A 27,063-nucleotide genomic window follows, 5' to 3' on the forward strand; every position below is an offset into this window, starting at 1 on the left:
ATATTACACGTTACACCCATATTGTATGTAACATGCTCCAGCAGTCAGGCTTAACCCCCCGCACACCCGCTGTCACCATTTAAAAAAGAGCGCCCCCATGCGGGTCTCAGCCCTCACACAGCTGTGTCAATAGTTCACAGAGTTCTGTGAATGAATGAACTACAAATACCATCTATCATTGCAGCAGACGGCTTGTAGCAATGAACTGTGAGAACGTGGTTGAGTGCTTTCGTAGTTGATTGATCCTCCTGCTCTTCAATAATTGTCTGCCCCTATGAGAGTTATGGGCCGACAGCTATACTGTGATTCTGCATGAGCAGTGCTTTCCAGGTGCCTGCCGGTAAGTATAACAACTGCACATGTGCATTTATTATTTTTTCCCAAAAGGTGAACTTCACTTTTAAGGTAAAAAAAAAAACTTTCATTGTCTGTGCCACCCCTTACCTGTCTCGATCCAGTGCTGTTCTTGTTGGCAGCCCCACTCTCGTTCCTCTCTCTCTGCATACACAGGACACAGAGGCAGAAACGGAAAACATTGGCTCCTGCTGCTGTCAATCAAAATCTGTGACAAGGAAACGGACACACACACAGCCTGACTCAGGAGTGAGCCTGCAGGTGTGCCCCCAAAGCAAGTAGCTTGCCAGGGGGGGCACACAGAAGAGGTGGAGCCGAGAGTGCCGGCAGGGAACCCCAGAAGAGGAGGTTCATGACCACTCTGTGCAATACCATTGCACAGAGCAGGTAAGTATAACATGTTTATTGTTTTATTTAAAAAAAAAAAAATGAATGTTTACATTCACTTGAATCTGTTCACCAATATCAAGTAAAAGAGAATCCCAAATGATGGGCTTTCCTCAGAACATGTATAGAGGGGAAATCTTCCAATGGGGATATTAGTTCTGGCGACCCTGGTGACAACTAAGCATTCTCCCATTCTCCCAATCTCAAGGAATTACCTTTCAATTCCTGTTTTTTTTATAGAAAAAACAGGGGTTCTCTATCCAACGTGAAAAAAAAAAGTTTTGCCTTTAGTTCTACTTTAAAGAGGAACTGCAGTCTGCTCACATAATTTGTAACAAAAATATCTTTTGCCAATCTGAAGCTTCCCCGTTCAACCACTTTGCATATTATTTTATAGATACTGTGATTCTGTACTTGCCAAATATGCTGCAGAAATCTCCCTCCACTGAGTCTGGTCTGCAATCATTTTAACTGTGGGCAGCTGAGGCTGCTGCCTGTTCACTTCCTGGATGTTCACAGACACACAGAGGCACACCTCCAGCTCTGCAGCTCCCCATTGACCCTCGTATGACTCATCCCCATTCCCTTCCTGGCAAACTCTCACAAGAGTTAGACAGATAGCTGTTCATGACATCATAAGCCTAGGCTTTTTTCCAGACAAGAAACAGGAAGTGGGCTCTAAAAGGTATTTACTGGCAGAATTTTTTTTTTTTTTTTACTATCCAAAGTTAAAACAACAAGGGCAGGAGATTTAATAGATGGAAAGATGAACAAATGACTGAAGTTCTGCTTTAAGCAATTTCTCATACCCCATTCTTCTTTGGAAGTCTTTTAGTATTTTGTTCAATATAGCCTGGGTTCATCTCCCTATTGCCTGTTCTTCCTAAAATAATCTGGTTGAAGGAAAGAAAACTGCTCAATTCTCCCATCAACACTGACTGTGGAATCCCTCTGGCAAAGCTATTGTATTCTGACAGCAGGAGGTTTCCTCACCATCAGAATACAATGATCGCGGCTTGCGGCTATAGCCGGCAGTGATCGAATTAAAAAAAAATTACAGGCTGGCTGCACTGAAGTTGATTGATAGATTGACTTCAGTATACCCAGCCTGCCCATTGAAATTCTATGGTTGGTTTATTGGGGAAAGCCAAGTTTATTCAGGACCCCCACCTTCTCCTTCAGTGCTTTAAATGGGATCAATTACTCATTGTTTTCTATAAAGGATTCAGTCTTTAGAAAACCTATGCTTCCATTCTTGATACAGTCAGGTCCATAAATATTGGGACATTGACACAATTCTAATCTTTTTGGCTCTATGCACAATGGATTTGAAATGAAACGAACAAGATGTGCTTTAACTGCAGACTTTCAGCTTTAATTTGAGGGTATTTACATCCAAATCAGGTGGACGGTGTAGGAATTACAACAGTTTGTATATGTGCCTCCCACTTTTTAAGGGACCAAAAGTAATGGGACATATTAACAATCATCCATCAAACTTTCACTTTTTAATACTTGGTTGCAAATCCTTTGCAGTCAATTACAGCCTAAAGTCTGGAACGCATAGACATCACCAGACGCTGGGTTTCATCTCTGGTGATGCTCTGCCAGGCCTCTACTGCAACTGTCTTCAGTTCCTGCTTGTTCTTGGAGCATTTTCCCTTCAGTTTTGTCTTCAGCAAGTGAAATGCATGCTCAGTCGGATTCAGGTCAGGTGATTGACTTATGCTTTGGGTCATTGTCCATCTGCACTGTGAAGTGCCGTCCAATGAGTTCTGAAGCATTTAGCTGAATATGAGCAGATAATATTGCCTGAAACACTTCAGAATTCATCCTGCTGCTTTTGTCAGCAGTCACATCATCAATAAATACAAGAGAACCAGTTCCATTGGCAGCCATACATGCTCACGCCATGACACTACCACCACCATGCTTCACTGATGAGGTAGTATGCTTTGGATCATGAGCAGTTCCTTTCCTTCTCCATACTCTTCTCTTCCCATCACTCTGGTACAAGTTGATCTTGGTCTCATCTGTCCATAGGATGTTGTTCCAGAACTGCGAAGGCTTTTTTAGATGTTGTTTGGCAAACTCTAATCTGGCCTTCCTTTTTTTGAGGCTCACCAATGGTTTACATCTTGTGGTGAACCCTCTGTATTCACTCTGGTGAAGCCTTCTCTTGATTGTTGACTTTGACACACATACACCTACCTCCTGGAGAGTGTTCTTCATCTGACCAACTGTTGTGAAGGGGGTTTTCTTCACCAGGGAAAGAATTCTTCGGTCATCCACCACAGTTGTTTTCCGTGGTCTTCCGGGTCTTTTGGTGTTGCTGAGCTCACCGGTGCTTTCTTTCTTTTTAAGGATGTTCCAAACAGTTGATTTGGCCACACCTAATGTTTTTGCTATCTTTCTGATGGGTTTGTTTTGTTTTTTCAGCCTAATGATGGCTTGCTTCACTGATAGTGACAGCTCTTTGGATCTCATATTGAGAGTTGACAGCAACAGATTCCAAATGCAAATAGCACACTTGAAATGAACTCTGGACCTTTTATCTGCTCCTTGTAAATGGGATAATGAGGGAATAACACACACATGGCCATGGAACAGCTGAGCAGCCAATTGTCCCATTACTTTTGGTCCCTTAAAAAGTGGGAGGCACATATACAAACTTGTAATTCCTACACCGTTCACCTGATTTGGATGTAAATACCCTCCAATTAAAGCTGAAAGTCTGCAGTTAAAGCACATCTTGTTAGTTTCATTTCAAATCCATTGTGGTGGTGTATAGAGTCAAAAAGATTAGAATTGTGTCGATGTCCCAATATTTATGGACCTGACTGTAAGTATAAATGTATTCTAAATTAAACTCAGCTCAGAAAAAAAGATGAGTGAATCAAAAGCGGGAAAAAAATGACTACAATTTTGTTGCAAGCAATTGGATTTTTCCACCTTCTGCATTTGGGATAATTTCAACCCCATCTCCTTGCAGTCGATCAAAACCACCATTATATATACATCTTAGTTTGGTTTGGAATTTTGATAAAGAAATGTAATAGAAAGTTTGATCACTTTATGAAAAAAAATGACTTTCACTGTGGATTTCGGAAACTGTCTGAATACGGCTCTATGCAAATTAATTTTCCTGCCTGAATCCTGGGCCGGCAAAGTGTGTCAGATACCCAATATAACAGCATTGGGGATGTAATGTGACTTCTCCTTGGAAACCGCTACATTCTGACTTGTGCATCTTGTAGGAAATGAATGTTGCATTGCATATTAATCAAACTCTGCAAAGTGTAATTAATGTTAGAGTTAATCAAGCTTCAAATGTTTTGTATACCCGTCTGGGTAAGCAGAGATTGCAGCACCTCCATTCTAACACGTTGTGTTCTGTGTATAGGCAGTGGGTAAAGACTGCCATTTTCCAAAGCCAGTCCGTGCAAATGTGATATTTCCGTAATCTGGTGTCTGGTGGTCTTTGTCACCCCCCCTGATTTAGGCCTAACTCTTTTACTTTTTGGTGTAGAGGGAAGGTGAAACCTTGGTTGTCTATATGGTTCCCTTTGGTACTTGCTGTGTGTCCCTTTGCAGGCCCCAGAAGTCATTAATGGAGCATTTATTTGTAAAGAGGCTGTAATGATAGAAATCCTCGAGAGTAAGCACGTCCCCAGTCACTGACGGTCTCTTGCACTTTTTCCTCAATCTCCAACTACTCCTGTTGTACTGTACATCTGCAGTCTGACTCTTTCCTCTTGTATGTCTGGAGTCTCCGACAATCTTCTGTTCTTTACTGAATATCATATACTGCACCACCCTTTAGAGCTGTCATGGACCACCATTGAGGGTCCCTGTACCTTGTACGTTGACCACTGCTGGAGAGCCTCTGTCAGTGTTTTACTTCCATATGTGTCCCTGTTGGAGAGCTTTATCCTCAGAGGAAGTAATGGTGGGAAATCTAATGAGGACATGACAAAACACATTTGTGTAAAGTGATGGAGTTCACAATGACAATGTTTTTATTGCTGTCTCTGTCTTACTGTCCTGATGACAACCTAGAAAGTGTGGGAAATTGTCTCCAGCGGGGTCTCAAAACATCAAAACTGTAACTATTTCTTTTGCCTAGAGTTAGGCATTAAACATCAACCAGGGGCAGTAAAAACCTCTCATAATGGCTGCAGTAGGTTTACAGTCCAATGGTGTGCTTGGGAAATTTTATCTATCCAACTTCCACCATCCTTTCTAGCTGGAGTGGGCTTTTCTGTGACCAACAGCTTCCTTAAGGAGTCGGACACATGGTGGTTTGCTGTCTCTTCCCCCTCCAGATGAGCCAAGATGCATTCCTTGTCATGTGAAGTGAACCCAGGAATCAGCAATGGTCATTGGCTCCCAGCAGGCCCAGGACAATCGTCACTTCACTGAGCATGACTTACCTTGGTGAATAAGGACTGTCAAGCTGAGCGTATCTGGCAATGTGTTACAGGAAAGTCATGATGGATAGCATTGATTTAAGTTTGGGACAGATTAGAGCGAAGCAATATACACAGTAATGTTAATGTGTTGTTATTTTAAAGAAGGATTATGTATTCAGGAACATACTGATATCATATATCTAAAATAAATTATGTTTATTAGTAAAGAACAGCTCCAGACAAGAGATTTTAGCAGTGTGTAAGCTATTTATGGTATGCAGCAAACACTGTAACTGTGCTAAAATCAGATATTTTTGCGCAACAAGATTTTCACAGACCATCTCACAGGGTCAGTAGGAGGGCACACACTATTATTATTATTATTATTATTTTAAAACATTTGTATAGCTCTGACATATTCTGCAGTGACGTACAGAGAACACTCAGCCAATCATATGACTCTCTGCACCATGGGAGCTTATGATCTGGAAAGGGGGGTGATTATTGGAGGTTTACTTTCACTGCCATGACCAGCAATGGGTCAACTATTCACTGGTCCTGACTACCAATGCAGGAGGATGGGGTTACATTTCATTGCCAATAACCACCAATGGGGTGGGATAAAACTGCCAGTGACCATCAATTCAGGGGTGGGGGTTAACGTTTACTGCCACCGACCACCAACGTGGGGTGTGTTAAATTTCACTGCCAGTGACTATTAATGTGGGGATAGTACCAACACCAGTGCTGGGGGCTATTATTGCATCCACTGACACCATTGTTGGGGTTTTTTTATTACACTCACTGATACCAGTGTTGGCTGTTATTATGTCCACCGACAACAGTGTTGCTTATTTTTGCATCCACCGACACCAGTGTTGGAGCTTATTATTGCATCCATTGACACCAATGATGGGTTATTATTGTATCCACTGACACCAGTGTTGGGGGTTATTACATCCACTGACAACAGTGTTGGAACTTTTTTATTGTGTCCACTGACACCAACGATGGGGTTATTATTTGTATCCACTGACACCAGTGTTGGACGTTATTACATCCACTGACAACAGTGTTGCTCATTATTGCATCCACTGACACCAGTGTTGGCGCTTATTATTGCGTCTACTGACATCAATGATGGGTTATTATTGTATCCACTGACACCAGTGTTGGGGGTTATTACATCCACTGTCAACAGTGTTGGGGATTATTATTGCATTAATGTATGCGCTGCTATTGTGCATCCCTCTGAAAGTGTTGGGGCTGCACTTGAGACCCTCTCTAATTTATAGGTTGACCACCACTGATTTACAGTATATAACTCTGACATGTTCCATAATTATGTACAGAGAACACTGAGCCAGTTACATCAGTCTCTACACCAGGTTGTGCTGTTCTGCAATGTGCTGCTGGCTCACTCTGCTGTGGTCTCAGCTGGAAGAAACATCAAGCCCGGGGCTTGTCCTACAGGCTTTTCCCCAACCATCATGCAGCAGCTTGGGGAAGAAGAAGGTGGAGACTCTGCAGAGAAACTGAGGACTACACCACATGCTCAAACTGTAATGGATCCTGGGCTTGTCCCTATGCAAGGGAAGTCCTTACCAGCCTTCCAGGACAGACTTCTGAATAAACTTTGCCGTATAACTAAGGAGGAACAGAAGCTTGCTGTCCTGAAAGCAGATTTCAGGAAAAAGAAATCACTGCATTGCAAGATTGGGAGCAGTAAGAGGGAAGACTCCAAGCTGAAGTCTCTGGAGGAGGCATTGAAAAAGCAGGAGAAGCTGGTCGCCTCTCTGAAGGAAAGCAGCGGTATGTTCAAGGAAGAATATGAGAATGAGGAGAGATTCTAACAGATGAAGGAAAGTGCCTGTACCAGCCAGAGGGTGAATTCCGCAGCAACGGCGACAGTATGGATGGAGGGGTAAGGAAGTGGCTTCACATGGTGGCCCCAGTACTACCCCTGTCCCAGCATCTGTCACACCTGAGTTAGTATCTGCCTCCCTCCCCAGCAGCCTGGGCTATCTCAGGACGAGGTTGAAGAAAATGGAAGATTGCTGCAAGCCATTGCGGAAATGGAATCTCCCTTGAATGGCAGGAAGTTTTGATTTTCCACTAACTCGTCAGATGTAGATGAGGAGGAGGATGTTGTCTCTCAGCCTGTAAGGGAGAAAGGTGTGGAAAAGTTTTCATTTGTTAAGTTTGCTAAAGATTACAGTATCTGCAAATGGTTGACATGCTGGAAGTGTTTCCGTTCAGGAAAATGCTGGTGAAAAAGCTGGTGCTTGTTGAAAATCTCTCTGTGTGTGGAGGACTTTCCTGTGATTGCTGCTACAGAGAAAGAGATTGCATTTGCCAACAGATCCTTGCAATCGGCAAGGAATGCAGGAGGAGATTTCATGAATCTAGACAAAAGTTCCTGCTGGCTGTGAGAGCAAGGGGCAGGAGTGCCGCATGGACACTAAAACTGGGGAGCAGGAGTGCCGCATGGATGCTGACAGCTGGAGTTTTTTCTAAACAGAAGACTTTACCTAAAAACAAGACTGCTGGTAATTGTGGTACTTCTGGGAGTATGGTAAGCGGGACTGCTGTGCTGGAGGGAAGGGTGGGCAATTTGCCAAACCTGATTTCAAAAGTTCCTATGCAGCCAATAAATGTGCCTAACTATGGCAATTATGTGCCATCTGTCCCAGGTAGAAGCTATGCTAGGGCTGTGTCTGGTCAAGTTCATGCTGCTGCTGGAAGGAAGCCAGTTGTGTGCCTTTCCTCTAACACACCTTCTTCCATTAAATGCAGGAATGTGGTACAGCTCAGGTGGGAAGGAGGAGGTATTCAGGAGGGTGGTTGTTGATAGGATCCTAGCCATGGGATTTAAGGCAGAGGATATTTATGCTCTCATCAGTTTGGCAGGTTCCTCTGAATATGATTTATTATTTGTGTGTCCAGAGGCACTGGATCTGTTTTGGGAATGGTTTGAGCACGTGTATAGGGGCCAGCAGGATTGGAAGTGGCTTGTCCCAAAGGTTATCTCACGACAACCCTTGATAAAAAATTAGACTATCCTGATTAGGAATGAGTCTATACCTCCCGAGGATTTATGGGTCTGGTTAAGGAGGTTTTGTGCAATGTGCCATTTAAAAAAGATTGTGGATGGTAGAGGAATCTGGATGGGATGGGTGGTCGTGTTAATGAGGTTGAGAGTATGTGGGAATGTGGTCCAGCATTTACCCTCCTCTGCCTTTATTGCTAGAGACAGACTTACCATCTTCTACCCTGGTCAACCTAAGCTGTGCCATAAATGTGGAGCCAAGGGAGATTTCTCCTCTTCCTGGCCAGAGCAGAAGTACTCTTTTGTGTCATGAACTGGGGAATCTGGCAAGAGACTGTAAGATCATTAGATGTAATTTGTGTGATAAGATTGTTCACCCTTATAGCCAGTGCCTCAAGGCTTTGCACAATGAGCTAGTGGAGGAATTCTGTCTGGCTAAGGAAGAGTCTGGGTAGGCTGAGGTTGTGCCAGGGGTTCCTAGTGTCTCTGTCCCCTCAGAATCTGTGTCTGTGAGGTCATCTGAGGTGTCAGTGTTCCCCCAGTCTGTGTCAGAAAGTGTGGTTGTCAAGTCTGTGTCTGTACCTTTTGTTTCTTCCAGAGTAGTGGAGGGTGCTGGACCAGCATGTATGGTTGCACCAACCCCTCTTACTCGGTGTGGCAGAAGTGCATCAGGAGTCCAGCAGACACTGAGGGGTGGAGTGAGTGATGGTGGGGGAGGTGGAAAGGGGAAGGGAATGAGAGTGGCTGGTTAGGTGAATGATGTGGAAGTCAGGGTGAATGATGAGAGGGGTAAATGAGGGGGGGGGGGGGTTGGCTGAGGATGTCCTGGGAGGCAGGGGGGTCTGCCATCAGGATTGTCAAATGAGCATATGGAATGATTGGAGGCTAAAAAGAAAATGGGTAAGAGGCAGAGGAGGAGGAGGAAAGATGTCAGTGCTCCTCAACCTGGGAGGGTTGAGGTGTAAAAAACATTTGAGGTGTTTTCTGAGGTGGAGGTTGAGGGTTCTTCTGGTGAGGAGTCAGTGATTTCTATGGAAGAGGAATCACAAGGAAAATTTAAGCGTGTAGGGTCTCCAAATAGGGGGGGGGGGGGGGTGTAAGCAGGCTAAGAAACATGTACCTCAATCATCCTGATAGCAGTCCCCACTCCTTTGAAGGTGGCAACCATTAATGTCGCCAGCATAAAATTGGTAAGTGCTTGTAACATGGCCTTATTTTTGCTCTCAGGTTTCATGCTCATATTTTCTTTTTGCTGGTGGTCTAGTTTGGCAGATATTCATCTGGCGAAGAAGGAGTGGAGGCACGGCCCCTCCCTCTGGTCTCTTGCGGCAGAGCTTTACATTGGAGTTGCGGTACTTTTTTCCGGCATGGCAACCTGTCGGCTGCATGCATGGGTTTCTTAGCCTGAGGGTGTGTTTAGGTTGAAGTAGGGTTGGTTTTGCATAATTTAGCAGTTTACGGATAATAAATTTCTTTCTTTGTATACGTAGTTCTATTTATGTTATATATGTTATTTTCTGGAAAAAGAATACATTTTTTTCTGTTATTTGCTGATATAAGCTTGTTTGTTTTTGTTTATGTATATATTCATTTTTATTTATTTTGTGTGTATATGTAAATATGTTTTTATTATGTTGTATGTTCGTAAGATTTCTAATAAACAAAAATGTACACTCTAATGTCCCACCACCGTCACACATGTATAGAGTTGTGACCTATTCCACAGTGCTGTACAGAGAACACCAGCGCTGTACATTGACACATCTGTCCCTTATCCTACCTGACTGTCTCGTGTCTAGAAGGGGCAGAGTAAAAATAATTTCATGTGTTCATTCTTGTTAATTATTTTCTTTTATAGAACAAATCTCACTATCATTCTGTAAACTAATTTAAAAACTAGTAAATATTGGAAGTGAATTACAGATTCTAATGTTAATAAAGATTATATTAATTAGCGCGGCTTTGCCAGTATAACTCTGATCCAGGGAGAGGGCAGTGGGTGGTACAGATTCCCAGGTATAGAGTCAGAATGGCTCTGATGTGACTCCCCAGGTGATGTTTCCTGGAATTGGGTCATTTCCGGAGGTGATATATTTTTGGGCTGCACATTTTAAGGACATGGCGGTCAAGAGGTCCTTCAGAACAAGCTGGTATCCAAATCCAATTAGTGGCCGTGTCAGCATGCTTGCAGATAGGATATATAGACGACATGCAGGATATAAATATCAGTGCTTTCCTACAGAACGCTGTATCGCCGCACCACGAGCAGGCGAGCCTTTGAAACTCGGCTTTCAGTCACTCCGGGAGGGATCAGCGTTAACTCTGAAATGCAAATTTAACCTTAAAACAATTCCTGCCTTTGAATAGCATCCGGCTGTCTGGTAGTCAATAAAGACCTCAGCTGAGATATCTTGTATCATTATTACTTTATAGATTTTCTGCTACATGTGGAGCTGTTCCCGGGTTAACTAGCTGGACACTGGTGACTGTACTGGAGTAAATATCTCTGCATTCCTGCTCTTAGAAAGCAGGGGGCGTTGGAATTTTTGATCATCTGTAACTAATTACATTTTGGGCTCTACCTGCTCACTACCACCACTATAAACACATTTTGAGCTGGGAGCTGGACTCAGCTACAGTGAGTGATAGCATGAAAACATCATTTATGCAATAATTGGTATCCTTAAAGCTGAACTCCAGCCTTATCTGCATAATTGTACAGGCTGCTCTCCTGTATTGAAATTGCTTACTGATTTCACTGCACACTGTAAGCACACTCTCACAATATGCATTAGAAACTGCAGCAAGTGAGCTAGAGCCTGCCTTATTTCCTGACTGGAGGACATCCAGCATCATCTAGCACTTTCCTCCCCAGCCTGACTGTCCCTTGCCCGCCCCTTTTATCTATTGGATTTCAATTCTTTCAATCATGGAAGCTCAGCTTCACCTGAGGTTACCTAGGGTGGTCTGCATGCAAATACAGCCTGCCTAGGAACACCCAGACTGACATCCACCTTGCAAAACATTTTGATAGTTGCAAAGAAAACTGGATACAGTATCCAGCCCATCTAAAAAGCCAGATTATAATGGCACAGCAGTATTGTGCAATGGTAAAGAAGATAAAAACAACAGGAAAAGCCCCCCTCCCCCCTTTGAATGGTGGGAGCAAAAGCCCTAATGCCGCATACACACGAGCGGATTTTCCGTCGGAAAAAGCTTGGATGGTTTTTCCGACTTAATTCCGCTCAAGCTTGCCTTGCATAGACACACTCTGAACTTTCAACCGTCAAGAACGCGGTGACGTACAACACTACAACAAGCCAAGAAAAGGAAGTTCAATGCTTCCGAGCATGCGTTGAATTGTTTCCGAGCATGTGTAGGAATTTTGCGCGTCGGAATTTGTACAGACAATCGCCTTTTCGGATAGGAACTTTTCCCGCCCGAAAAATAGAGAACATGCCCTCAATCTTTTGCTGGCTGGAAAAAAGACAGATGGAGCATACACACGGTCGCATTTTCCGCCAAAAACTCTCATCGGAGTTTTTCTGGCGGAATTTCCGATCGTGTGTACGCGGCATTAGTGTATATGTGTTAGTGATCAAGCTTCCACATCTATATAACCACATGTATAGAGTGAGATAATACAAGTCCAATGTGGATAGGATATACTTTTTCAGTGTCTAAAGGTCAATGCGCTTCGCCAAATATTTGGCTTCTTCAGGACCAGGACAAATGATGAGGGTAAGGCAAGTTGATCAAGGTAGCTGGGTATCCAACCATCAGTCATGGAGCAGGCACAGGGGCATTCAGAACCCACCAACCCACACAAGGAGAGGAGATGGCCAGGGCCAAATTTGAGATAAATATGATCATTGGGGCATGATGAAGCAACAGTGCCAGAAAAAAACAAGGAGAGTAGCACTAATGTGTCCAAACTGTATAAGATGGAGCAATGGTCTTTTTACAAACTTGATGGTTGTTATACCTAGTCCATAGGGAATGGTGATTATTACATCATTGGGCATATATTTTGCAACTGCTAATTCGCAACCATCTTTGGCCATACTGCTATATTAACCTGGGATAATAATATATGTCCCAGGGATTTATTCTCTATTGCTCCGTCTTATACAGTTTGGACGCAAATAATTTGGATCCAGTATGATTACTGCATTATGGTAAAGCACCAAGACTGCACCACACATGTGCCCTTTAAAGGGCTACCTTAACACCCAAAATATTGCATGGTAATGTGCATGGGGTGGGGTAGAGTACATTGACAGTCTAAATGAGTTTTTAGTGTTGGATAAAGGTGGGGGGGGTGTTAAATGTTCTGACAGGAAGTGAGGGGAAATTTCCATAGCGGGGTCAAAGATAGTGATTAATACCTGACAGTAACTTTGAATCTCCCTTCATTACTCTCTCCTAAACAAAATAAATGTGTTTCCTTGTTTGTGCACTAGTGCGCAGTCATGCTGGAACAGGAAGGGGTCACCCCCAAACTGTTCCCACAAAGGAGCATGAAATTGTCCAAAATGTCTTGGTATGCTGACGCCTTAAGAGTTCCCTTCACTGGAAGCACCAAGCCCAACCCCTGAAAAACAACCCCACACCATAATCCCCCCTCCACCAAATGATTTGGACCATTGCACAAATCAAGTTCCATAAAGACATGGATGAGTGAGTTTGGGATGGAGGAACTTGACTGGCCTGCACAGAGTCCTGATCTCAACCCGATAGAACACCCTTTGGGATGAATTAGAGCGAAGACTTCCTTCCCATAAGAGTTGAAGCTTTTATAGCTTCAAAGGGTGTGCCAACTCAATAATGAACCCTACGGACTAAGACTGGGAAACCATTAAAGTTCATCTGCGTGGAAAAGCAGGTGTCCTAATACTTTTGGTAATATAGTATATATTACTGTGCAAAAGTTTTAGGCAGGTATGAAAAAATGCTGTAAATGAAGAATGCTTTCAGAGATAGAAGAGTTTATAGTTTATTTTTATCAATTACAAAATGGAAAGTAAAAGAACAGAAGAGAAATTCAAATCAAATCAATATTTGGTGTGACTACTCTTTGGCTTCAAACCAGCATCCATTTCTCTAGGTACACTTGCAAACAGGTTTTTCGGCACGTAGGTTGTTCCAAACAGCTTGGAAAACTAAGCACAGATCGTCTGTGGATGTAGGCTGCATCAAATCCTTCTGTCTCTTCATGTAATCCCAGACAGACTCCATGATGTTGAGATCAGGGCTCTGAGGGAGCCAAACCATCACCAGGGCGTCTTGTTCTTCTTTACACTGAAGATAGTTCTTAGTGACATTGGCTGTAAGTTTGGGGTCATTGTCCTGCTGCAGAATAAATTTGGGGCCACTTGCATGCCTCCCTGATGATATGGCATGATTGATAAGTATTTCTCTGCTCTACCTCTTCAGTACTCACTGGAGCACCAGGCTGAGAAGGTGCTGGGAGCAGTGCATGGCTGAGAGCCAGAGCCAACTGTCAAACAGGTAGCTGGGTGAATTCAGACAATGGTTGGGATCCTTCCAGAGCCTGGCTTTAGCCTGCTCTTGGCTGATTTGATGGATATGTATCTGCCTGTATTTCTCAGCATTGAGGACACTATTGATCCTAACCAAATCTCCAACTCCATTTGCAAAAATGCAGCCCCAAACTTGCAAGGAGCCTCCACCATGCTTCACTGTTGCCTGTAGACACTCATTATTGTACCGCTCTCCAGCCCTTGGGTTTACATGTTAATATACTGTAAGGCTGTCTTGCTAAGGTGGATAAACAAAACCCCCAAAAATCTGAAATGCTTAGGTTGCCCAGATTAAATACTGTTCCAGATTCCTTTTAGTTATTGTCAGGTCACCTGAGGCCAGGTGACAGATGCACACCGATGGGGTTAGGAGCGCACCGCTAAGGTTGTGGACCCTTCGACTGACTGCTGCGGATGGAGCTCTGGGTGGTTCAGGAAAGCAGCTCCACCTGAACACCGACACAGACCAAACAGGGAGCTAGGGCGTAAGATTCCCCAGAGCACGGAATCTAAGAGCTAGCAGGTTTTCGCCAGAACCTCTGGTGGTGAGGATGGATTTGGCTGCAGCTGACTCCAAGTCGCGGCCATTTTTTTCAAGAGCAGTGATTTTAATAATGCTTTAAGTGAAACATTAAAAATGAAATATTCCTTTAAATATCATGCCTGGGGGGTGTCTATAGTATGTCTGTAAAGTGGCGCAGTTTTCCCGTGTTAAGAACAATACCACAGCAAAATGACATTTCTAAAGGAAAAAAAGTCATTTAAAACTGCTCGCGGCTGTAATGTATTGTCGGGTCCTGGCAATATAGATGAAAATCATTGAAAAAAACGGCATGAGTCCCCCCCCAGTCCATTACCAGGCCCTTTGGGTCTGGTATGGATATTACTGGTAACCCCGTACCCAATTTAAAAAAAAAAATGGCATGGGGTTCCCCCAGACCCTCAGGCACTATATACTCTGAACAGCAGTATATATACTATACGGCCTGCCCTATACACTCTGCAGAAAATTGGGCCTTAGGTGTTGGTGGTACCAGAACACTGTAAGCCCTCACAGTTACTCTTGGTGAGCGCAGGAACGGGTCCTGCTGTGAAATACTATATCAAAAATTGTAATTACATGCCCCTGTTAAACAGGGGCAGAAAAATTGGGTCTTTGGTGGTGGTACCAGAACACTGTAAGCCCTCACAATTAATCTTGTTGGGTGCAGGAACGGGCCCTGCGTTGAAATATAATATCAAAAATTGTAATTACAGGGGCAGAGAAATTGGGCCTTGGGTGGTGGTGGTGGTGCCACAACACTGTAACCCCTCACAGATACTCTTGTTGGGCGCAGGAATGGGCCCTGTGTTGAAATGTTATATCAAGAATTGTAATTACATGCCCCTGTTAAACAGGGGAAGAAAAATTGGGCCTTGGGTGGTGGTGCCACAACACTGTAACCCCTCACAGATACTCTTGTTGGACGCAGGAATGGGCCCTGCTGTGAAATATTATATCAAGATTTGGAATTACATGCCCCTGTTAAACAGGGGCAGAAAAATTGGGCCTTGGGTGGTGGTGGTGGTGGTACCAGAACACTAATCCCTCACAGTTACGCTTGTTGGGTGCAGGAACGGGCCCTGCTATAAAATATTATATCAAGAATTGTAATTACATGCCCCTGGTAAACAGGGGCAGAAAAATTGGGCCTTAGGTGGTGGTGGTGCCACAACACGGTAACACCTCACAGTTACGCTTGTTGGGTGCAGGAACGGGCCCTGCTATGAAATATTATATCAAGAATTGTAAGTACATGCCCCTGTTAAACAGGGGCAGAAAAATTGGGCCTTTGGTGGTGGTGGTGCCACAACACTGTAACCCCTCACAGATACTCTTGTTGGGAGCAGGAATGGGCCCTGCGTTGAAATATTATATCAAAAATTGTAATTACATGCCCCTTTTAAACAGGGGCACAACAATTGGGTCTTGGGTGGTGGTGGTGCCACAACACTGTAACCCCTCACAGATATACTCTTGTTGGGTGCGGGAACGGGCCCTGCGTTGAAATATTATATTGAGAATTGTAATTACATGCCCCTGTTAGACAGGGGCAGAAAAATTGGACCTTGGGTGGTGGTGCCACAACACTGTAACCCCTCACAGATACTCTTGTGCGCAGGAACGGGCCCTATATTGAAATATTGTATCATAAATTGTAATTTCCTGCCCCTGTTAAACAGAGGCAGAAAAATTGGGCCTTGGGTGGTGGTGGTGCCACAACACTATAACTGTGCTGCTGATCCAAGACTGATTCATTTTTATGAATGTGAGCCTATCAACGGAGCCTCTTAGCCTGCCCCTGCAGAGCTGACAGAATCTCTGCCCCAGTGTGGCTCCTGTCCCCTAAGCAGATTAACTCAAGCTCCGCATGGCATCTTTTTGCCTGACTGCTTGCATAGCCCCTTGAATGCTTACGGAGCACCGCTGGTTCACAGGACAAATCTGCAGAAAAGGCCATAGAGGAAGAAGAAGAGGAGGGGGTGGAGGAGAGAACTGTGGCAGTATCACCACTAGCATTTTGGAGGCGTGGTGGCAGAACAAGCTCCAACAATACTGAACCCTATCCTGCATCCTTCCCAGCTGCCAGCAGAGTTACCCAGTGCGCCATGAAGGAAAGGCAACGTCAAAGCCCATGCCTGCTGGACCATGAGTCAGCAGTAATATGCACCTTACTGCTAACCACCCTGTCCAACAAGGCCAAAACATTGCCTTTCACATGCCGGTAGAGAGCCGGAATGGCCATCCATGAAAAGAAATGGCATTTTGGAACCTGCCACTGAGGTACAGCATATTCAAATTCACAAAAGGGGCAGAGTCTACCAGCTGAAAAGGTAGCAGTGGCAGTGCTAGCAATTTGGCCAAGCTAGCATTCAGACGCTGAGCATGTGGATGGCTGGGGCCAAATTTCTTTTTACAGTTCAGCAACGGGGGTAGGGAAATTTGCCTGCTAAAATCAGATGGTGGTTTACTGCTAGCAGATTGGCTGCAAGTACTTGGGACACCTATTGCTATACCTTCATTCCTTCCAGTGAAGGTTTTTGAGAGGACTGGGGGTATAGTGGGGTTGGAGATCCCAGATAAGGAGCAAGGAGAAGTCCGCCTTTTTCTTTGATGTGGGTCTTTCAGGTGCTGTTGCCAACGGACTGCATGGCAGGTCGTCATATGTCTGGTCAACCATGTGGTGCCCAAGCAGCTGCTGTTCTGGCCATGCTTGATCCTCTTCAGACATAGGTTGCAAACAGCAATGGTGCAATCTGCTGCATACGTGTCGAAAAAGGCCCACACCAAGGAACTTTTAAAAGTCAGTGGGGAGTCAGCAGTGCAGTGCACCTGCGGAGCTCTGCGATGGGATGCAATAGGGTGGCTGCCCTTAAGCTGCCCCCTAGAGGGCATCCTGCCTTGTTGGAGTTGTGCCTCCTCCTCCTCTCTTCTCTCAGGCACCCAAGTAGAGTCAGTGACCTCATCATCCCCTCCCTCATCACTGGAGCAAACTTGGCAATATGCTGCAGCTGGGGGAACACGACTGTCAGTTTCTTGTCCTTCTTGGGCACCCCCTCTCTCTAGGCTCACGTTACTCCCTTCCTCAACCTGGGAACCAACATTGGAGCCTTCAAATCGCTGCTCATCCTCCAGCAGCATGTATCCGATAGTGTGGGTGAATAGTTCTGGGGACACCTCTGTGCATGATGGTGGGGAAGGAGCGATTGTGGACAAGGAGCCGGTGGAATAGGCTGCTTTGGCAGCTACATTGGAAGGCAAACCTCTGGGTGACAGAGGATGAGGAGGATGAGGACGGCTTTATCCACTCCACCAACTCTTCTGCATGTTCTGGCTCAATAACACGGCCAGCAGCAGAAAGAAATGGACAAGCGTGCCTCACGGCCACCTGCAGAGGATGCACCATGTCCATGACCAGCACTGTTGAATGTAGACACAGGGGCTGCTTGCCCTCTTTTAGTGGCCTGTGAGCGTTCGCCTCTCCTTGGTGGCCTTCCGGACATGATGTATATTTTGTTTTGCAACACCACACTACACTGTATTAGATACTGTGTACACCACCAAAAGTGTAGTAGAAACTCTACACACTGTATTAGATACTGTGTACATCGCCTGAACTGTATTAGCAACTGTACTATGTATGCACTGTATTGTGTACTGTGTACTTCACCAGAAGTGTAGTAGACACTGTACACACTGTATTAGATATTGTGTACACCGCCTCCTTTGTATTAACAACTGTACTACGGCTGCACTGTATTGTGTACTGTGTACACCACCAGAAGTGTAGTAGAAACTGTACACACTGTATTAGATACTGTGTACACCACCAGAAAAGTAGTAGAAACTGTACTACAGCTGCACTGTATTGTGTACTGTGTACACCACCAGAAGTGTAGTAGAAACTGTACATGCTATATTGGATACTGTGTACACCGCCTGCACTGTATTAGCAACTGTACTATGGATGCACAGTATTTTATACTGTGTACACCACCAGAAGTGTAGTAGAAAATGTACACACTGTATTAGATACTCTGTACACCACCAGAAAAGTAGTAGAAACTGTACTACAGCTGCACTGTATTGTGTTGTGTGTATCCCACCAGAAGTGTAGTAGACACTGTACACACTGTATTAGATACTATGTACACCACCTAAAGTGTATTAGAAACACAGTACACCACAGAATGCACTGGATGCAGAGTATATATATATATATATATATATATATATATATATATATATATATATATATATATAATTTTTTTTTTTTTTTTCAAAAAAGGTGAATTCGGGATGAGTGGAGCTGCCTATGAACTAAAGAGTGAGAACCTAAATCCCCCTTCACATTTTAAAACACGAGCGCTCTCGGACTGCGTGCGTTCCAACAGCCCGGAGCCAGGTATACGAGGCTCCGGCTGTTGGAGCGCACGCAGTCCGAGAGTGCTCGTGTTTTAAAATATCAGAATTGGGTTTGTTTACCCACCCATTCACATACGGGACTTTACATATGTTCTGTTTTAGCTTGTTTTAAATTGCCTTTTAACTCTAATAAATATTGTCATCCGGAATTACACTATTGGAGCCCATCTTCTTTCTATATGAGGAGACATTACTGGGGCCACAAAATCTTTGTCCTATGATCCAGTGACAGTAGGAGACCAGGAATCGTTTCCAGAAGGCTTGGAGGCCTTGGATCTCCCAGGACGATCGAAAGGAGGGATCGATTGGTTCGGCAGCTTGTCGCAAACTCACCACATGCGAGTTACCCCTGTGGGGGTGCAAAGATCTGGTAAGTAGGGATCCAAAAGGGGGAGCACAACAGTCACTTTTTTCCACCTTGGCAGAAGGATTGGAAGCAAATACAAGCACAAGTCACTTTGAAACAGCACGAGTCACTTGGAAATTTTAATATGATTTTTATTGGACTGCCTATTGCACAATAAGCAATTTCAGTGTATATATACAGTTGCAATAAAAAGTATGTGAACCCTTTTGGAATGATATGGATTTCTGTACAAATTGGTCATAAAATGTGGTCTGATCTTCAAGTCACAAAATAGACAATCACAACCTGCTTAAACTATTAACACACAAAGAATTAAATGTTACCATGTTTTTATTGAACACACCATGTGTAACATTCACAGTGCAGGTGGAAAAAGTATGTGAACCCCTAGACTAATGAGATCTCCAAAAGCTAATTGGAGTGAGGTGTCAGCCAACTGGAGTCCAATCAATGAGATGAGATTGGAGGTGTTGGTTACAGCTGTCCTGCCCTATAAAAAACACACACCAGTTCTGGGTTTGCTTTTCACAAGAAGCATTGCATGATGTGAATGCTGCTTCGCACAAAAGAGCTCTCAGAAGACCTATGATTAAGAATTGTTGACTTGCATAAAGCTGGAAAGGGTTATAAAAGTATCTCCAAAAGCCTTACTGTTCATCAGTCCACGATGAGACAAATTGTCTATAAATGGAGAAAGTTCAGCACTGCTGCTACTCTCCCTAGGAGTGGGTGTCCTGTAAAGATGACTGCAAGAGCACAGTGCAGACTGCTCAATGAGGTGAAGAAGAATCCTACAGTGTCAGCTAAACACTTACAAAAGTCTCTGGCATATGCTAACATCCCTGTTAGCGAATCTACGATACGTAAAACACTAAACAAGAATGGATTTCATGGGAGGATACCACAGAGGAAGCCACTGCTGTCCAAAATAAACATTGCTGCACGTTTACAGTTTGCACATGAGCACCTGGATGTTCCACAGCAGTACTGGCAAAATATTCTGTAGACAGATTAAACCAAAGTTGAGTTGTTTGGAAGAAACACACAACACTATGTGTGGAGAAAAAGAGGCACAGCACACCAACATCAAAACCTCATCCCAACTGTGAAGTATGGTGGTGGGGGCATCATGGTTTGGGGCTGCTTTGCTGCGTCAGGGCCTGGACGGATTGCAATCATCGAAGGAAAAATTAATTCCCAAGTTTATCAAGACATTTTGCAGGAGAACTTAAGGCCATCTGTCCACCAGCTGAAGCTCAACAGAAGATGGGTGTTGCAACAGGACAACAACCCAAAGCATAAAAGTAAATCAACAACAGAATGGCTTAAACAGAAAAAATACACCTTCTGGAGTGGCCCAGTCAGAGTCCTTACCTCAACCCGATTGAGATGCTGTGGCATGACCTCAAGAAAGCGATTCACACCAGACATACCAAGAATATTGCTAAACTGAACTACAGTTCTGTAAAGAGGAATGGTTAAGAATTACTCCTGACCGTTGTGCATGTCTGATCTGCAACTACAGGAAACGTTTGGTTGAAGTTATTGCTGCCAAAGGAGTTTCAGCCAGTTATTAAATCCAAGGATTCACATACTTTTTCCACCTGCACTGTGAATGTTTACATGGTGTGTTCAATAAAAACATGGTAACATTTAATTCTTTGTGTGTTATTAGTTTAGGCAGACTGTAATTGTCTATTGTGACTTAGATGATGATCAGATCATATTTTATGACCAATTTGTGCAGAAATCCATATCATTCCAAAAGGGTTCACATACTTTTTATTGCAACTGTATATATACAGTATATATTAGACTGACTGTATATATATATATATATATATATATATATCAAATACACTGCCACTAACTGAATAACCTGCCTCCTCAATCTAAATCAGGCTATCTCTCCGTCCACACCAACAACACTACACAGGGCCGTTTTGGCCAATCATCATACAGCAATGGACTGCTATCTCACAGTGCATTATGGGGTGCTCCACGGCACTCGAATTTGCCACGAACGTCCCATAATGTTCGGCGAACGGGCGAACACCCGATGTTCGAGTCGAACGTATGTTTGACTCGAACATCAAGCTCATCCCTATTGAAGAAGTATCTGGCGCCCAATGACTTTCACCATCTTTTACACCCACTATGCCTCACAACCCACTACATATGGAAGGATGTCAGCTATCTTTGGCCTTAGAGGTTGTCATTAGACTGGAAGAGGCTAAAGACTTTGCTATGCACATGATTATTGTGAAAGAAATCTGCCCACAGGAGTAGAGAGGACCAATCATCATGATGAGCAGAGACTAAACTGCGGAGAATGACCTATAACTCCTGATGAAGACCAGGGCTCTTCAGGAATGGGCAAGGGCATGAGAAGACCAGCAGGAGCTTGCGTGGGGGATTTAGACTGGGCACAGACATGACATGCCTTAATGTAGTCTTTGACATCCGAATGGAGAGTAGGCCACCAGTAGTGGCGACTGATGAGAAAGAAGGATTGGAGAAACTCAGCATGACCTGCCACCTTGGAATCGTGTCCCCAATAAAGAATCGTAGCTCTTAGCTCAGTGGGGATGAAGATCTTGCTGGGAGGAATTTTTTTACTCCAGGGTGGTAAAATGGGCAAGAATGCATTAGGTAGGAATGATCGGCTCAGGATCAGAGGTGGGCTCCTCATCCTGAATGTCAAATGACCTAAAGAGTGCATCAGCCTTGTCAGGTTTGTACGTAATAGTGAAACTAAAACTGGAAAAGAAAAGACTCCACCTGACCTGTCTGGGATTCAGTCTTTTGGCATTCTGTGGGTACTTTGTGGGGAGTGAAAATTGTTATGGAATGCGGCGAACCCTCCAAGAGATAACGCCACTCCTCCAACGCCAATTTAAACGCAAGAAGTTCCAGATTACCAATAGCGTAATTTTTCTCTGCCTGAGAATTTGTTTTGGAGAAAAACACACATGGTTGATGTTTTTCCTCAAAGAATTGAAGAAGCACAGCTCCCACCCCAGTTGAGGAAGCTTCTAGTTCAATAAAAAATGGATCCCCAGGTTCAGGTCACCTCAAAAAAGGTCCAGAAACAAAGGTCTATTTCAACATGAAATGCAGAGACAACTTTAGGAGGCCGCTCCTTGGGATTCGCACCCTTCTTGGTCAAGGCGATAATAGGTGCAGCAATGGAAGAGTAGTTCCTAATGAACTGCCTGCAATAGTTAGTGAACTCCACGTCAAAATGTTAAAAAAAATTGGGGTTCCCCCCAAAATCCATACCAGACCCTTATGCGAGCATGCAGCCTGGCAGGCCAGGAAAGGGAGAGGATGAGCGAAAGCCCCCCCCTTAACCATACCAGGCCGCTTGCCCTCAACATGGGGAGGGTGCTTTGGGGTGCCTCCCAAAGCACCTTGTCCCCATATTGATGGGGACATGGGCCTCTTCCCGACAACCCTGGCCGGTGGTTGTCAGGATCTGAGAGCAGGGGGCTTATCGGATTCTGGAAGTAAAAACCACAAGAGACAGTTTTTGACAATATCTTTTATTAAAAAAGAAAAAAAAAATTTGTCCCGCGATGTACATCTATCTTCAATCACGGACCCGAAAAATAGAAAAAATTGAAAAAATATCCGCCTTGATGTGAGGCCTCCCAGTGACTGCTCTCTCTTGGCTTTGACAGTTGTTATATAGGCAAGGGCTGGGCCACCTGGTGACGTAAGCCAGTGACCACGCCCCCTTCTGACATTCTATATAAGAGCTGTCAAAGTGAAAAGACAGCAGTCTTGTAAAACTCTGCCCATGGAGGCAGAGTTTTTTTTCTTTTTTTCTATTTTTCGGGTCCGTTGGGTGGCGTGACTGATGGTGGAGGTACATTGAGGGACTCTTTTTTTTTCAAGGAATTGTAATTTATTAAAGGACTTGTCAAAGACTGTCTCTTGTGGTTTTTAGTTTTTGACACTTTTTTGGTGAATGGGTAGGGGAACAATGTACCCAATACCCATTCACGTGGGGGGGGCAGGATCTGGGGGCTCCCTTGTTAAATGGGGCTTCCAGATTCCTAAAAGCCCCCCTGCCCGCAGCCCCCGACAACCACCAGCCAGGGTTGTCGGGAAGAGGGGACAAGGTGCTTTGGGGGGTACCCTCCCCATGTTGAGGGCATGTGGCCTGGTATAGTTCAGGAGGGAGGGCGCTCGCTCGTCCCCCCCCTATTTTGACCTGCCAGGCTGCATGCGCGGATAAGGGTCTGGTATGGATTTTGAGGGGACCCCCACGCTAATTTTTTTTTTTACATTTTGGAGTGGAGTTCTCCTTAAAATCCATACCAGACCCTAAAGACCTGATATGGACTGGTGGGGGGGGACCCCAAGCCGTTTTTTTCATTGATTTTTCATCTATATTGCCAGAAACCGGCAATACATTACAGCCGCAAGCAAGTTTGAATTACATTTTCTCCTTTAGAAATGTCGTTATTGCTGCGGCATATTCTACACATCGCACACATTTGCCATTTTACAGACAGGCTAAGGGGACCCCCCAGACATGATATTTAAAGGAATATTTCATTTTGATTGTTTCACTATAAGCATCATTAACCACTTCAGCCCCGGAAGATTTTAACCCCTTCCTAACCAGAGCACTTTTCACAATTTGGCACTGCGTCACTTTAACTGACAATTGCGCGGTCATGCGATGCTTTACCCAAACTAAAGTTGCGTCATTTTTTCCCACAAATAGAGCTTTCTTTTGGTGGTATTTGATCATCTCTGCGGTTTTTATTTTTGGGCTAAAAACAAAAAAAGAGCGACAATTTTGAAAAAAAAACAATATTGTTTGGTTTGCGCAAAAGTTATAGATTCTACAAACTATGGGAAAGATTTATGGCATTTTTATTATGATTTTTTTTACTAGTAATTTTTAGCGGTATTGCGACATTGCAGTCAGATCAGACACTTTGACACATTTTTGGAACCACTGACATTTATACAGCGATCAGCGCTATAAAAATACACTGATTACTGTGTAAATGTCACTGGCAGGGAAGGTGGTTAACACTAGGGGGCGATCAAGGGGTTAAATGTGTGTTCCCTTAGCGTGTTCTAACTGTATGGGGATGTGACTTACTAGGGGAGGAGACATATCGTTGTTCCTACTTAGTAGCAACAAACGACATGTCTCCTCTGTCCTGACTGTACGGGGATTTGTGTGTTTACACACACAAATCCCCGTGCTGGCGCTCATGCACACGATCGAGTGTGGCCGGCGGTGATCATACCTGCCGGCCACGTGCATCGGGTCCCCGGCCGTGCAGCAACTGCGCACCCTCTGGCGGCCACTAAGGGGAAGAACGTAACCGTACGGGATTTCACCCAGGAGAGCCATTGTGCCGCAGTATATTTGCGTGAGCCGGTCGGGAACCGGTTAAAATCACTGCTCCTAAAAAAACTATTGTTTTAAGAACTTTTTATTGCATTGATACATGTCCCCTAGGGAAGTCCCCGGGTCCCCATACACTTTTTATGGCAATAACTTGCATATAAGCCTTTAAAATTAGGACTTTTTATTTTTCATGTTCGTGTCCCTTAGACTTTAATTGAGTGTGCATGTTAGCTAGAACTTTTTGCCTGTTTAAGGTGTTCTGGTGCGAACCGAACCAGGGGGGTGTTCGACCCATCCCTACATTTAATAAAATAACTCTGGTGATCCTGCCATGGAGGTCCTTAACACTTCCTGTTATAGGGTGGCATCTGTCCATCTCCCAGTTTCTTTCATTGTCATCCTGTTACAAGGGCTTCCGATGGAAACTGCAAGAGGCCATTTCAACACACATTACACAGGCATGGTCTTCTGCCCTGGGAAATGCCATGTAGCCATCACTGGAGTGTATGTAGACAGAAAGTTGATGCAAAGAAGTGGCAGGAGATCAGCAGCACTGAGATGGAACAAAGGATAAAAAAAGGTAAAAACAAGGATTTCATTTATAAAAATGAGCAATTGTTGAATTGGCCCTTTCAAGCACCTATCCACCTGTGTCTTTTTGTTACCCCATACATGAAAAGTATCACGGAAGCCATCTCAATAGATAATTTCTTACACACATCACCTGTCCTCTCACCCCTGACCCGGCTGCTCCATCCTTCCTTCTGCACATCAATCAGCCCAGGTCCAACACTTTGCTTTTCCACCGGCTTTCACTCGCCAACAATTAGGGAGGAATCGAGTCTGCCTGCGGAGAGAAGAAAAGGCTAAAATAATATGTGAGCAAGAGGGAATAAAAATTCTCCAGCTGGGCCGCGGCACCGTCTGCCTGCGAAATGCTCCGCTCTACCAATAGAGCCCCCGTCATCATTGTACAGCCGCCTCCTCTCCCGGAGAATGCGCCTTTATCCCCGAACAATGCAGGCTGCGCTATCTGCCGAATAAAATGTCTAATTACCATGCTAAAGGATGACTCAAAGCAACTCCCTATGCTAAAACTTACTTTCATTCACTGCTAAAATCTGTAACCTTATCCTTAAACTGTGCCCTGTGTAATTAACCATAATCCTCCCTCATATTACATTCTTATCATCCTCTGCACACTACCTGAAAGATGCTGTCGGGCTAATAAAATATACCCGTGGGCCTGTCACCTTAATAAAAAAAGATTTCTTCTGTGCATCTTAAGTTTCATGCAAAATATACTGTATATATATATATATATATATATATATATATACACCTGTGTATTCGGTGATATACAGATCAGAGTGGCTGCTTTAAAAATATACAGTATATGTGTGTGTGTGTATAATATAGCAGCTGCTAGTAAAAGGGGATCACTTTCAAGCTAGCCAGCAAAAAAACCTGACTAATCTGTTTCAAACACTCAAGTATACATTGATCATCCATAAGATTATGACTACTGACGGGTAAAGTAAATAACATGTATTATCTCTTTATAATGACACCTGAAAGTTGATGTGATATATTAGGCAGCACGTGAACATGTTGGCCCTGAAATTGATGTGTTGAAAGCAGAAAAAATGGGCAAGTGTAAGGATTTGAGCGACTTTGACAAAGGGCCGACTTATCATGGTTAGATGACTGGGCCAGGGCAACTCCAAAAGTGCAGCTCTTATGGGAAGTTCCAGGTCTGCAGTGGTCAGGATCTACCAAAAATGCTCCACGGAAAAGAAAATCAGTGAACCGGCAACAGGGCGGCCAAGACTCATTGATGCACATGGGGAGTGAAGGCTGGTTTGTGTCGTCTGATCCAACAAAAATGCTGCTGTAGCTCAAATTACTGAACAACTTAATTCTGGTTTCATTGAGAGGTGTCAGAACACACAGTGCATCATAGTTTGTTGTGTATGGGACTACGTAGCTACAGACCAGTCAGGGTATCAGTGCTGACCCATGTCCACAGCCAAAGGTGCCTACAATGGGCGCATGAGCATCAGAACTGGACCACAGAGCAATGGAAGGAGGTGGGCTGGTCTGATGAATCACGTTTTTTTTTTTACATTATATGGATGCCCAGGTGTGTGGGATCTGCTACAGACATGTAGGCAAGCTGTGTTATTCTGCCTTAGTTAGAAGCTGACCCAGGCTGGGAGTGAAAGAGTTAAGTATGTGTGTGTGTTCAATTTCCAGGCTTTTTTGGTCCCAGCCAGCCCACTTGTGATGTAAAAATGGGGAAGGCTGAGGTCTAGGACCCTCAGCTTGACTCGTGGTCTTGGCCCGCACTATTAAAGGGGCTCATGTTGGTTCTGGAGAATCTAAAGAACCAGGGTCTGTAAAACACAAAGGGGTGCAGAGCAACACCACTACCAAGGGTTACCTCAGCAAGACAAAGTAGAAGAATGTAGTTGCTAACAGTAATAACCAAGTATAGTTCAATAAACAAAGCAACCAGTCATTAGGTGTGGTACCTGGTAAGGTCAAGCAACCGAATCCCAACTCGCATTATGGAGATCCATGGTCTGGTCGCATGGACCAGGCC

The sequence above is a fragment of the Aquarana catesbeiana genome, linkage group LG10 (assembly GCF_042186555.1).
Source record: "Aquarana catesbeiana isolate 2022-GZ linkage group LG10, ASM4218655v1, whole genome shotgun sequence".
In the NCBI taxonomy this organism is placed as follows: domain Eukaryota; kingdom Metazoa; phylum Chordata; class Amphibia; order Anura; family Ranidae; genus Aquarana; species Aquarana catesbeiana.